The sequence below is a fragment of the Hipposideros armiger genome, unplaced genomic scaffold (genome assembly GCF_001890085.2).
Source record: "Hipposideros armiger isolate ML-2016 unplaced genomic scaffold, ASM189008v1 scaffold_138, whole genome shotgun sequence".
In the NCBI taxonomy this organism is placed as follows: domain Eukaryota; kingdom Metazoa; phylum Chordata; class Mammalia; order Chiroptera; family Hipposideridae; genus Hipposideros; species Hipposideros armiger.
In genome coordinates, this window is record NW_017731488.1 from 179,866 (window position 1) to 194,977 (window position 15,112).

Sequence of the window (15,112 nt, forward strand, 5' to 3'; positions counted from 1 at the left end):
AAATCATCAATCGTGGTTGCTATGGGAGTTGGGGCTGGGGGCTCTACTGATGGGTCGGGGCTAAGGCTTCAGGACCTGGTGTCAGTCACAGCATTGTTAGTTATGGTTTCCAGGAGATGCGGTCCGTGGGACTCTTCCATTCTCATGAGCCTGGAGCTCAAAGGTAACTGAGGCCAAGGTGTCAGCTTTGTTTTATTAAACCCTTACTCATTGTCTGAGGTTTAGTTATGTCCTCGCTGTGGTTCATAGACCTCCTCCCTAATTGTCTTGTTGTAAGAGCATTTTAATCTGAGGTTAGAGTGCCCCCTTGTGTTTCTAGTTTGTCTTAAGTCTCTTAAAGGACCTATTATTAGCATCATGAGGATCTATAATGGGAGGGGGGCTGCCTTATCTCTTTGAATAGAGGTAACGCTGAGACGTAGGTGGAAACCAGGCTCAGAGGGGATAAGGGACCCACTGAAGGAGAGTGGCATAGCTAGAATTCTAATCCAGTCAGGTTTGCTGGCCTCACGATCCTGTTCTTTCTGCCACCTTCCCTGCATCGGACTGGTCTCCAGGCACAGAGCCTGGTCCTCAAGGACTGATGTGTGGATTGTGCCAGAATCCTGGAGAATGCCAGCACTGTAGTGGCCTGACTCCGGTCCAGTAGCTGTGACCTTCAATCCTAGGGAAGATATCCCCCCTCCAGCTCCCTTACTCCTACCTTTCGCCCAGGTCCTACCCTAACTATTCACTCAACAATCAGCACTGGAGGCTGGGACTGCTGAGATGAACGGGGCTGGGATTGGAGTCACGTCCCTTCCTTCCTTCCTTTCTTCACACATTAATTCACTGAGAGGCTGAGCTGGGCTCTGGCTAAGATTCTGAGGTCAGACAAGTTGAATTCCAATCCTAGTCCCTCTCCTTTCTCACCAGCAGCCCTGCTCCCGAGCCTCCTTTTCAGAAAGAGTAGGACATGAAGAAGATGGCACAAACAGCGCTCTGGGTTCAGGGCTTCGAAGGTGGTACGTGGTCATTCTGCCTTCACTCAACTAATTCAAGGTTTGCCACGGGTCAGGCTTTGTGACAGCTGATGGAGACAGGAATGAATCCATCTGGTTCATGATGCCCAGGACGACCCAGAAGGCACATAGGTAAAAAGCTAAAGCTCCCACCCACTTCCTCCTTCTCCCCCCACCCCTTCCTACACACAGACACACACAGACACAGACACACACACACACGCACACGCACACGCACATGCCTGAAAGCCCAGGGATGGGAATCCAGGAACCTCCTCCTGACCCCAGGTTTCTGCTTTCGCCTCTCACCCCACCCTGCCACCCCTGGCCTTTGACCCTTGGGCCACCTCCTAGCACCCAACCTGGCCCTGGAGGTGATGGGGAGGGGGTAGAAATCAGCACCTCAAAGCCCAGAGGCACCTCCTTTTGGCGGGCAGTGGGCTCATTTTTCTCCCCACCTGGAACAGAAGAGCCCACCCCCTGCTAGCTGGGCCTCTGGCTTCCTCTTCCCAGGACTGAAGGGAGAGGGGCTGGCATTTGTTGGTCTGCTCTAGGTGTGAGGAAGTTCAATGGCTCCTCCAGGCTCTGGAGGTAGGCACATCCTTCTTGGAGCTAGGGGAGAGACCAGAGCATCCTCCCCAGGTACTAGGTGTTGGGAGGTCCCTTCCACCTGCCTTCCTGGCCACCTGTTTTCCTCTCCTATCTCACGCTCTACGGGCTGAGCCGGCCCAGTCCCAAGGAAGATGATTGGGGGCAGGAGGTAGTCAGTGCGCGCCCTGAGCACGCCTGTTGTCTCTCCCCGCAGCCCCCAGCATGGGCAAAGAGAAGACACACATCAACATCATGGTCATTGTGGCCATGGGTCACATGGACTCAGGCAAGCCCACCATGACTGGGCACCTCACCCACAAATGCAGGGGCACCTACAAGAGGACAATCAAAGAATTCAAGAAGAAGGCGGCTGAGGTGAGGCGGCTTCGCCTGAGCTCCCTCCTTCCCTTCCCAGCCTTGGTTTACCTGGGAGGGCTGTTTCATGGTGGGAGAAGAGGGGACAGTCCACCCCAGCTGAGCACCTGCTGGGCTGGTAGGTGCTTCCCCTCGCAATCCTGCCAGGCAGGTGGTATGGCTGCAGTTTTCCAAGTGAGGCAAATGAGGCTCAGAGGGTTAAATAGCTTGCTGAGGATGGCACCAAGGTTTAAATTTGAACGTGACACAGATGCCACCCTGTGTGGCAGGTTACGCTGCCAACATCCCCAGTTAATAGGGGGAAAGGGTTTATTTGCCATGCATCTATCATGAACCTTGAGGATATGATAGTGACCATAACAAGCCTGCCCCTAAGGAACTCCTGGTCACACACCCTCATGTCACATGACAAGCTCAGTAACTGTGGGGGGGCTGTAGGAGCCCAGAGTAGGCAGGCTTTGAATGCCCTGCTAAGGAGCCTACCCACTTTCCCTACAGCCATTGAAGGATTTCAAGCGTGAGAGTGATGGGATCAGATAAGTCTTTTAGGAAGAGCACTCTGGGTGCTGTGTGGGAAGAACAGACCACAGGGTGGGGAGGAGGCTGGGAAGCCAGTTAGGAGGCTGTTGCAGCTGACCAGGTGAGCCAGGATGGTGGCCTGGGCTCAGGCAGCAGCAATGGGTGTGGAGCGTAATGGATGGAGTCCAGGGACGTGGAGGGGTTAGCTGAAGGGAAGTGGGTAAGGGAGGAAGAGGAGTTTAGGGTGCCTCCCAAGTTTCTGGCTTTGGAAATTGGATGGTCGGTGAATACCAAAGGCGGAGCTGATCTGGGGTCCAAACATGTCTGCTCTAGATGTGTGAAAACTGAGGCATCCACAGGGCTTTCTGTGCTGATGTCCAGGGTCCAGCTGACTATTGAAATCCGGAGCTTAAGACAGAAATGCAAATTGGAGAGTACGCCGTGGGAGGGAGCTGGGTACATGCTGTGGGAAGGGTGAGGAGCAGAGAGCCCTGGAGTGGGTGGAGGAAAAGCCCATGCCGGAGAATGAGGAGGGGACACCAGGGAGGCGTGTGGGAAACCCTGGAGAGGGTTGAAGAAGCATCTCAACAAGATGCAACTGGCGTGTAGAGGCGGCTGCTGCAGAGGTATAAACGGGGATCCAAACGAGAGTGTGACAGGTCCTAAGTCAGAGCCATCGGCTACATAGTTCCCATTTTCCTAATCTTGGCTTCCTGAGGTGCAGCCAGAATTGTCGTGAGGGTGCTTCCTGTGTCAGGAGCTGTCAAGGAAAGCTTTAGAACCTGGAGACTGATTGGTCCACACCCAATATGGTGGAGGCATAACCAAGAAGGTTATGGAAGAGCAAATCAGCTGATGTGGTGGTTCTCAAACTTTCTGGTCTCAGGAACCATTTACGCTCTGAAAGGGATTCCAAAGAGCTTTTGCTTATGTAAATTAGAACTAAATATATTTCCAATATTCACAATTACAACTGAGTTTTAAATATATTTAACTCATTTTAAATGAACAGTAATAAACCCCTTACACATGAACATAAGTATCCCATTTTGTGTATGTGTGTTTGAAAGATAACTATTTTCCAAAACAAAAAAAATCTTATAAGGGTGGCATTGTTTTATATTTTTGCTGATGGGCCGGCTGAGTGGCGCGATGGTTAAGAACTGGCTTGGGATGCCAGAGGGCCCCGGTTTGGATCCCACATATGAGGGCCAGTGACACTGCCCTCTACAGCTAAGATGCTGAACAACAGCTCAACCTGGAGCTGGGCTGCTGAGTCGCCTGCGATGGCATAGGCTGCAGCCCCTGTGGCAGTGGGTTGCCATGGGCTACCGTATGTAGTCAGCAGCCAGCGTGAGCGGCCAGCAGCCGCAGTGAGTGGCCGTCCAGAAGCCGGCGACTGATTTGCCTCGCCCAGGAAGAGCGCAATGATGGTGCCAACTTGGGCCAGTGAAGCAACGTCCTCCACAACTAGACTGAAGAACAAAACGACAGCAACTTGTCTGTTCCCCTTCCCCCAATTCCCCAGCGCTGTTCCCATCCCCCAATACCCCCCCAAAAAAGCTTTATATTTTTGCTGATATCTTTAATTTCTGTCTTAATAGCAAACAGCTGGATTCTCATATCTGATTCTGCATTCAATCTGTTGCGATTTCATGTCATGCAGCCTCTGGAAAACACCACTGTACACTCATGAGAGAATGAGAAGAAAAAAGCAAATTAATGTCTTAGTATTATTATGAAAATAGTTTTGACCTTGCAAACTCGAAAGGGTCTCAGGGACCACCAGGGGTCCCCACACCACTCTTTGAGAACTGCTTATCTAATGTATATTCTAAACTATGATGGACTTTATAGAAGTTTCTGTAGTAGCCGGTCAGGATACCTGGGTTCTAGTCCTATCTCTTAATGGCCTAACAGTTTTCCTGAGGAAGCCACCTGGTCTCTGGTCTGTCCTGTTCTTCACTCTGCCCTCAAGGCCTAACGCAGCACTTGAACCGGACATGAAATGAACAAATGGCCAGGGTCTTTCAGCTGGCGAGTGGTAGAGTAGACCCTGCACCAATGTGGTACCCCGTATGTGCTACAGACGTTTCAGTGCCCTCATTTTGACCAATGCTGAAAGAAGTTCAACTCACCCAGGGTCCTGGGGGTAATTATCAGTCATAGCTCCTTCCTATTTAACATAGGATAGGGCTTAAGAGCTTGAACTTCAGAGACCCATGCCTTGAGTTCAAACCCTAACTCTGCTGCTTATTAGCTGTGTCACCTTGGGCTAGTCAGTTAATTTCACTGTTACTTCATCTGTAAAATGGAGATAACAAAACTTTGCTGAGTTGTTGTGAGAACTACATGAGAAAATTCATGTTATGTGCTTAAAACAGCCCCAGGTACATGGTTAGCGTTACTTAGGTGTTTGCTGTGATTACTGACTTGAAGGCTTGCTGACCATGTGCCAGGCTAATGTATCATATGACCTGGGCCGCTCTGACTTTAAATCTTGCTCCAATAGAAAAACTTAATTATACAAGTAATGCATTCCATTATTTAAAAAGGTCAATGGCATCTGCATAAACTGTCCTGTGACTGTCCCTCTGACTCTCAACTTATTTAGGAACCTTCTTCTTGGTCGATGAGCAGCTTTGGAAGTAGACGTGACCCTGGGTTTTTTTTTCTCCCATGCCTGACCCAGATGGGCAAAGGCTCCTTCAAGTACGCCTGGGTGCTGGACAAGCTGAAGGCAGGGCGGGAGCGTGGCATCACCACCGACATCTCCCTGTGGAAGTTCCAGACCAAAAAGTACTATATCACCATCATTGATGCCCCTGGTCTGTGCAAATTTTATCAAGAACATGATCCCGGGCACCTTGCAGGTACCACCAGGTGGCCTTGGCCCTGTAATGGGGGTGTACAGTGAGCACCCCAGGCCAGATCTGAGCTGGGCCTTCCTCTCTCTGTCCCTTGGGCTAGGCAGATGGTGCTGTGCTGACTGTGGCAAGGGGTGTAGATGAGTTTGAGGTGGCATCTCCAAAAATGGGCAGACCCGTGAGCATGTTGCTGACCTACATGCTGGATGTGAAGCAGCTCATCATGGCGGTCAACAGGATGGATATCATGGAGCCGCCCTGCAGCGGTACGTGCTTTGAGGAGATCAGCCGGGAGGGGAAAGCCTGTGTCAAGAAGATTGATCAAAACCCTGAGGCTGTCGCCTTCGTGCCCGTCCCGGGCTGACATGGGGACAACATGATAGAACCCAACACCAAGGTGAGGGCTGACTGGGGCAGGGCCAGTTAAATGGGACTTTCTCGTTCAAGTCTTTGGGCTTCCTCTAGAACATAATCCCCATGATTTACAGGGTGGTTACGGGCCAGTCACTGTGAATGATCCCTATCCCCATAGGAAACATGACTTGATCCCCATTTTACAGATGAACAAACAGGTAACTCAAGACTACACAACTAGTATGCATAGAGCTGCATTGTCCAATGTGACAGCCAGTGTGTGGCTATTTAAATTATTACAATTAAATTAAATAATTTCAATTCCTTAGTTGTATTAGCTACATTTCAAGTGCCCAACGACCATATGTGGCTGCCATATTGGACTGTGCAGTTATAGAATATTTCTATCATCGCAGGAAGTCCTCCTGGGCTGTGCTGGCAGAGCCCAGAATTCTAGCCCATGTCATAGGATTTAAGCTGTTCTGCCTCTCCAGATGGGTTAGGCAGTGTCGGGGCAATATAAACGTGTCTAAGACATAGTCATTGTGCTCACAGACCCCACAATATAGTAAGGTTTAAAATTCCTACATGAGTATCTCCCTACCCGGGAAGTCTAGCTCTGGCAGCAGACCTGGGTTCAAGCCCCAGCTCCATTCCTTGCCCACAGTAAAGAGATAAGTGAGGTATTACTGCTCTGAGCCTTAGGACTCACTTCATGGGATTGTGAGAATAACATGAAAGACTCCACATGGGCATGCATTCATGCATAGAGTTGGTGCTCAAATGCTAACTGCTATCACTTATTATATACATTTGCCTAAAGCCTACCTTTTCTATAACTGACTAAAGGATTCTTAGCCTTTTCCTCCACAGGCACATAGCTATCTTTTTCTGATTATAAAAGCACTGTCTAACGTTTTTACAATGAACATTTCCTATAGATATAAAGCATAAGCTGCAATCTCACAGTTTATAGATAACCTAATTTTCATGCAGCTCTTTCTAGGTAGTCACAGCAGGAAAAAACTATATATAACATTCTATAACACTTTTTATTTTAAAAATTGTCCTTGCCATTTAAAGATGTTGAATAGTTAATGGGCATTTTGTATTGCATCTCACAGAAGTACAGTAGTTTGTTTTGCCATATCCACTATTAAGGAAAATGGTGATTAATGATTTGAGAAATTATATGCCAGACACCAGATTAAGCACTTTACCTATACATGACCCCGTGAAGAAGGCATGTTATTCCCATGTAAAATAAGAAAATTGGGACCCTTTGTAGTTGAGTTAAATAGCCCAAGGCCACCTGCTTCTGAGAATATTATTTCTAATTTTATTAAAAACTGCCATAAGCATCTTGGTAAATAAATCTTTGAGCATTTCCTCTATTTAATGAGAATAAGTTCCTAATGAAACAAAGGATAGGCATTATGTTGGAGTCTTCTGACATATATTGTCCTTGAGAAAGATCAGAAGGGCCTTTGGCAGTGTGTGCATTTGAATGGCATTTGAACATTTGCACACTGGGCACTGTCCTTGGTGCTGAGGGTGCAGCATGGATAAGATACAACTCTTCTCATGGCACTTGGCCTTGTTAGAGAACAAGGTATAGCATAGTGGATGAGGACAAGTGCTGAGAAAAATATAAAGGGTAAAAAGGCACGGTATGAGCGAGTTACTTTATATGATGTAAGCGCACAAACCCAAAGCTTTGATGCCCATTTGCCCACGTCCTACGTGTTATCACATATTTCAGCCAGTGAGATAAAGGGATTTTATTCTCACGTCCTTCTGAACATTTATTAAGTACCTACTATGTTCTAGATACCAAGAAGAAACAAAGCATGCATTCAGTGGACTAGACAAATTTAGAGTTTAGACTTAGCTTTTAAGAAATACCTGTGACATTGGAGACCTCAGTTTCTCCATCTTTAAGATGGGCATGATGCTGACCTCAGGCTTATGCAGGCCTCTGAGTAAGCACAGAGCCAACGAGTTGCCAAGCTAATCAAACTAACGGAAAAGCTCATCCTCGATGACAAAGCTGGTGTTTGAGTGAGGAGTTGGCCTCATTATCAATTTCCGGCTTGGGTCTTGGGCAACCTACTTCTGACCCTCAACTATCCCCTCTGTAAAAAGAGGGGCTACTCTTGTTTTTTTTTATAAGCTTGAATTGGTTGTTTTGTGTGTTTTTTTGGTGTGTGTGTGTGTGTGTGTGTGTGTTTTAATTGGGGAACATTTTTTTTCTAGGACCCATCAGCTCCAAGTCAAGTAGTTGTTTCAGTCTAGCTGTGGAGGGTGCATCGCAGTGGCCCATGTGGGGATCGAACCGGCAACCTTGGTGTTATGAGCACTGTGCTCTAACTAACTGAGCTAACCAGCCACCCCAACTTGAATTGTTTATATAAAAATGCTTATTAAATTTTGTCAAGGCATCTTATCTCCCCCCCGCCCCACTTTTCCAAGAGTTGAGTATTAATAGAAATGGTAACTTTCTTCTCTGGGCCACCAGTTTTTTAGGCCATGAGGCAAGATGTGTTTGTTCTGTGTGGCTTCAGTACTGCATAGTTCTGCTTCTCTCCCATGGGAGAAGGCTTCTTCTTCTTCTTCTTCTTCTTTTTTTTTTCTTTTAAAGATTTTCTTGGGGAGTTGGGGAAGGGTAATAGTGTTGGGGAATTGGGGAAAGGGAACAGTCAAGTTGTTGTCCTTCAATTTTAGTTGTGGAGGGCGCAGCTAGCTCAGCTCCAAGTCCAGTCGCCATCCAGCCGCCCGCTGGCAGCATGTGGCTGCTCAGCTCAAGGTACCATATTCAGTCTTAGCTGTGGGTGGGCATAGCCCAGCATCCCATGCAGAAGTCGAACCAGTAATCTTGTTGTTAGGAGCATGTGCTTTCATCAGCTGAGCTCATTGGCCTGGCAACCTATTGCTCAGAGCTTGCGCTCTTAACCAACTGAGCCACTCGGCCGGCCCAAGGCTTTCTTTTTTTTTTAAGGATTTTTATTGGGGAATTGGGGGAAGGGGAACAGACAAGTTGCTGTTGTTTTGTTCTTCTGTCTAGTTGTGGAGGACGTTGCTTCACTGGCCCAAGTTGGCACCATCATTGCGCTCTTCCCGGGTGAGGCAGATCAGTCACCGGCTTCTGGACGGCCGCTCACTGTGGCTGCTGGCCACTCACACTGACTGCTGGCTACACACGGTAGCCCATGGCAACCAACTGCAGCAGGGGCTGCAGCCTACGCCGCCGCCAGCGACTCAGCAGCCCAGCTCCAAGGTTGAGTTGTTGTTCAGCATCTTAGCTGTGGAGGGCAGTGTCACTGGCCCTCATATGTGGGATCCGAACCGGGGCCCTCTGGCGTCTCAAGCCAGTTCTTAACCATCGCGCCACTCGGCCGGCCCGCCCAAGGCTTTCTTGATTGGAGCCCATTTCCACATCCAGCAAAGCCTTCCCTGATCCCCCTTCCCAACCCTTTCACCCATGGCATTCACTGCCTCCTCTGAGAGTCAGTCTCACCAAGGACTGAGAGTGACCGATCACTGTGAGCTTGCTGTGTGTGACCCAAGGACGCCTTTCCTAGGTCCTGCCTTTGTTTTCTTAATTTTTATTTATTTAGTTTTCCAGGACAGGTGTTTATTACAGGAGCAAACAGGAGTCAACAGGCAGCAGGGCAGGAGGCAGCTGGAGTAACGTGGGAACCAGTGAGGGGGTGTCCGGATTAGGAAAACACATGGACAGCAAGCCACAGGAAACCATAGAAACCAAACAGAGCACCCATCCCAGAGGTACAGCACACTTGCTTAACAAGGACTGAAGGAGCAAAGAGATTATAAAGTTCAACAAATTTGACTAGTTGGAAGTTAAATTGACAGTGGGAAACACTAGACTAGGGAGTGTCTGCACGACCACAGGCCCAAGACCACCAGTTGTGTGTGAGAGCGTTTACGGCCCAATGCCCACCTTAAGCCACCAGGTACATGGGTCACACTTTTCACCAGGGGATGTAAAGAGAATGCCAATATACCGAGTATTCAAGCTCACCAGGAAGCATACTAAAACCAAGAGATATGGACACAAGCAAGACCAGAATGCCACATGGGTAAGGCTGCAGTGACACAGGGCATGTGTGGTGTGATAAAGGGCATGTGAGGTGTGACAGGGAGCTCCTATGAAGTGCTGCGTGTAACTGACACTGGGCACCCCCAGCACAAGGCCAAGGTATACACTGGAGCTGAGGCTCCCTGCGTGCTCGCCCCACAGACAGCAACTTCAGGACTCAGAAACCCATGTCTATGGGGTCTGCAGGCGACTGTGGGCAGCAGTGTCAGCCTCGCCCCCGTGGCCAACTTGGGATCCTGGTGGGACTCTGGTCAAGAAGAGGACCACCTGGTGGTTCCCTGAACAGGCAGCTGGAGTTTGTGAGGAAGGAACCAGGAGACAGCAAACTCCGAGCTGAGCACACAGAAGTTCTCGAAGGTGCAGGCTGCCGCCCGGAGCAGAGCCCTATCCTTAGGCAGTGGACCTGGAGATCATCCCATCCTCTTCATGACTGCTCCTACCCTGGCCCCCAGCCCATTCCTTCTCTGGTCCCAACACTGCTTCCTTGGGTCTTGGAGACATCGTTTATCCCTCTGTCTCAGCTCACTGAGAACCTTGACCTCACCATGACCTCTGCTGTCCTGCTTCAGAGCAAATCTGTACATAGTCTTCCCCTTGGTCTCATCTACCCTGCAGTATGTCTTGGAGTCTAGCTCACTTGCAGAGGTAATGAATGATCTTGGTGCACAAATTGGGGATGGATATGAGGGGTCACTAGAAGTAGAGCCCAGGTGACACCCTGCTGCCCACACCCTTCCCAGAAATGCAGTGCACCCTGGTGTAAGGGCAACCAGAGGCCAAAGTTACTGGTCAGCCCTGCCTGCTCTGTGGGCCTCACTGTCCACTGTGCCACAGCAATGGCTCCCACCTTCTCTCAGATCAGGTGGGATGAGGCCTGTAGGGACAGATGCTGGCACGGCTCACAGAATGCCGGCATGAAGAATGATCAATGTCGGGCTGGCCGAGTGGCGCGTTGGTTAAGAGCTGGTTTGAGACGCCAGAGGGCCCCGGTTCGGATCCCACATATGAGGGCCAGTGACACTGCCCTCTACAGCTAAGATGCTGAACAACAGCTCAACCTGGAGCNAGTATGATGGGATCATCCTTCCTGGCAAATAAATTCCCGTTTCTATCCAAACGGCCAATAAAATGTTTTCCATGAAATGTATGTTACTGTGTGTTCTGTGAAAGGATCCTGGCCATATTCAAGTCCTTGGACCTCAAGCCACTTAAAGCTTCGATGGGAATAGCTGGTAACAACCCCGTCTTCCTCTGATTGGATGCCAGTGTTTCCCGGCAGATCCAAGCCCGAGTGTCGCAGCATTGCCCGAGCTCACCACACCCTGCTTGATAGGCTGTGGTGCGGGAGTCACATGGAAACTGATGGTAGAGGGGGAGATATGACTGGGGCTGGGATTTGAATTCAGAGCCTTAATTACAGGTGGGGTGCAGTGCTCCCATGTTCCAGGAGGCTCCCCACGATTCAGTGATTCTGTTCTTCACTAGAGATTTTACCAGCACTGATGTCTGGTGAAGGGATCGCAGGCTTTGGTGTGATGCTTGGGATTAAGTTTTGGTGTAGCTGTTCAGACTTAAAATGAGAGCCTATAAGGTTATTGAGAGGCACAGTATAAGTAGAGAAGAGGGTGGTCTTTGAGGCAAATTGCCTGGATTTGATTCCTTCCATGTCTTTTTATTAGATGTATTACCTTAAGCAAGTTAATTTCTCTGCCTCAGTTTCCTCAGCTGTAGCATGGAGGCAATAATCATAGTAATATCCCTCAGGATTTAAATGGGTTAATAGTTGTAGAATGCTTAGACTTATGCCAGGCACATAGTGCTCGAAAGGGTTAATTTTGTGTTTTGGTGTGTGAGAAATGTCACTCTTACCAATGGGCTCTGTTCTCCCTTTGATACGAAAGTGGAACTTTCTAGCCTGTACATTTCCACGTCACTGAAGTGACATTCAAAAGCCACTATTTCTCTGACCGTTAAACACATTACTTGGCAAGTGGTTCATAGTTTCTAGTCTTGGGTTTAAATTTTAAGCACGTGTTAATTCAGTTCAGTAACCTACTCGCTTGTGACTAATGAGATCAGTTGTCCTTAGGCTACCTTTTCATTGCTGTCAATGCTGCTCTGATTCGTTTGCTGCCTTCATAGGTATTTTAAAATTTAAAACCCAGAGATTATTTGGTGTGCCTACTTTTTTATGAAAATGTGATTTATTTTGTCTTCCTGATAATAAAGCCTTACCCAATAAGATCAGATCCAGGGGGGAAATCATGAAACGTGTTATCAAATACTTTTTGTTTCACTTAAAATATCAGTGTGCATTCACTTCTCAATCATTTACTGTAGGGCCAGGGCACCACCTTGTGAGTGGAGCGAACACTTGTGAAGGAGTTTTGATACTTGTGATTTGGCTTCATTTTTATAGGGGAGCCTCACTTGTTTTAACTTCTGTAATTACAGTAACAATTACAACTGGAATAAACATCTTTGAGAACAAACTTAAGTCTTGTGACTATCTGGCCAACTAGTGCTGGCTGCTAGCTGCTGAGGGAAGTCTGTATATTGTGCAGAGGAGATGGAGACCATGCTGATTTCATCTAAAAGCGTTTCAGAAATATGTGGAAAGTGAAAGTCCCTCTAATGCTACTGCTGTCCCTGTGCACTTAACTGTTAGCCATTTGCTACGTACTTGTGTTTTTGTTTGTATTCTATTTTAACAGTGTAAACCTGCCTACCCTTCCCTTGGTCCTTCTCAGTTGGGTTGACTTCCCCATTTAAAAATTAAACTGCCTGGGCTCCTGACCCAGTGAAAAAAGGACGCTAGGATTTTAGTTCAGCTCTGGCAATGCGGTGAGCCATGAAACATCTTGGGGCCCGGAGCAAGTGGGGCTGCTTCCCTAACCAGTTTTGAGCAGCCAGGAAAGCGTACCCTCTGTTCTGGTTAGAAGCTTGGCTTCCAAACAGATACCACACTGGGGTCTAAAGTGTTGACGTTTTGGGTTGAGCATGCTAGTTAGTGGATGGGTCACCTGGGGAGTTGTTGAAACTCTTGGGCCCTACCTCAGACCCACGGAGTTAGAATCTGTCTTTTAATAAGATCTGCAGGTAACTTATATGCACACACAAGTATAGGAACACTGCCCACATCCTAGTGCAAGAACAGGAGGAAGAAGGACATAATATCCTAGGAGAGTTTTTTTTTTGTTGTTGTTGTTTTTTTTTAAAACACATAATCCCAATAGCTTTTTTTTTTTTTTTAAAGATTTTTTTATTGGGTAATTGGGGGGATGGGAACAGTACTGGGGAATTAGGGGAAGGGGAACAGACAAGTTGCTGTCGTTTTGTTCTTCAATCTAGTTGTGGNTAAAAAAAAAAAAAAAGAGTATTTGAGTCTTGTTTTCCTTTTTTACTCCTGACACTTACTTAACTTTGTTGTATGTTAACAAGCCCAGAGAAGGGAAGGGGCCTCAGTTTCTCCATTTGTGTACAGAGCAGATGGAATGAGAGCTAAGAGCTATTAAGGTTCTGAGAATCTTTGCTTCCTGAAATACAATATATTGGCTCAACTCAGGGGCAATGCCTGTGAGATTTACAAGTATGAATGGCTGGGCTTAAACCACTAACCTAGAACATTCTGAACTCAAATACATAGGGAGTAGGAACTTTTATGAAGTGTTTCTGTGCCAGGCTCTGTGCTAGATGTTAGATATTTACAAATAAATAAAGAAAACAAGCCACTACCATTAGGATCTCCCAGTTACTGGGAAAGGGGGTGAATTTCAAAAGGCGAATTTTAGAGGTGGGCCACAGGCTGCCACATGAATCTTGCAATGCTGGGTGAGTTCTTCCTACCTCTGCCAAAAATGCTATGGGGCTTGAAGCCAGGGGCCAAAGCCTTTCTCTCTACAACTTGAAGTCGGGGAAGCATTCAAGAGCCCCCAGGAGAAGGAACTGCTGGATTCGCAGTTGAACGTAAATGAGATCCGTCTCATGGGTTGTGATGGGCACAGAGAAGGTACAAGTTACTTGGAGGCTAGGAGCATTAAGATGGTAGGGTGGTAAGTGCCCCAAAAGCAAACCTTTACTGGTGACCTTTACTTTGGAAACAGAACAGGTAAGTAGCTAAGAATTTAAATGCTGGTGTGAGACTTTCAGGTTTTTAACCATTGTAGCCACATGTCCTTCAACTTCTTTGCCTCAATTTTTTATTTTATTTTATTGGGGAATTGGGGGAGGAGAACAGACAAGTTGCTGTTCTTTTGTTCTTCATTCTAGTTGTGGAGGACATGGCTTCACTGGCCCATGTTGGTATTATCGTTGTGTTCTTCCTGGGTGAGGCAGTCGCTCGCTGGCTGTCCTGGCCACTCATGGCAGCTCTTGGAAGCTCACACCAGCTGCCAGCCACTCATGCTGGTTGCCAACCACTCATGGTAGCTTACGGCAGCCCACTGCAGCTCCACTGCAGCCTACGCCGTCGCCTGCGACTCAGGGCAGCCCAGCTCCAGGTCGAGCGGTTGTTCACCATCTTAGCTGTGGAGGGCGCAGGGTCACTGGCCCTCATATGGGATCTGAACCGGGGCCCTGCTGCTCAGAGCTGGCGTCCCAAGCCAACTCTTAACCAACGCGCCACTCGGCCGGCCCAACCTCAGTTTTTTTTTTTTACCTATAAAACATATCACTTATAGGTACAATAGATATCGAAGTATCATAAAATAGATGTCAGAGTGGCTCACTTGACTCACTGGACCGCCTGTGCAAGTGTCCTATAGTTCGTGCCCTGGGAGTGTTCCCCATTTGTTTCTCCACGTCCTGTGTCCAAGGTTGTTTTGCTGTGCCTGGCATGAGGCAGACAGTAGCCATTGGGCTCTTCAAGGCAGAAAAGAAAAAAGCAGCAATTGGTGGCAAAGTCACCCAGCTAGCCATGAAAGTGGTCAGGAGGCAAGTGGTGACAGTTACTTCAGGCCCCTCCAGGCCAGGGAAGCCCAGGCAGGGCCACACCTGGGAAAGAGTGGCTCAAGGAGAAGCCTCGAGTTACTCTTGAGTTGCCTGAACTGCCCTGAACCTGCCCCTGCTAATGCGGGTGTTTTTTGCTGATGAGTTTGAAGCATGAGCATAAAGCACAGCACGTCTTTTTTATTTTATTTATTTATTTTATTTATTATTATTTTTTTTTATTGGGGAATTGAGGGGATGGGAACAGTGCTGGGGAATTGGGGGAAGGGGAACAGACAAGTTGCAGTCCTTTTGTTCTTCAGTCTAGTTGTGGAGGACGTTGCTTCACTGGCCCAAGT

General features: G+C 48.0%; 1 pseudogene; it reads left to right on the top strand.

The window, feature by feature from the left end:
- The first annotated feature begins 1,814 nt into the window (after positions 1-1,814).
- On the top strand, positions 1,815-10,109 carry LOC109386702 (elongation factor 1-alpha-like; annotated as a pseudogene).
- Positions 10,110-15,112: the final 5,003 nt, after the last annotated feature.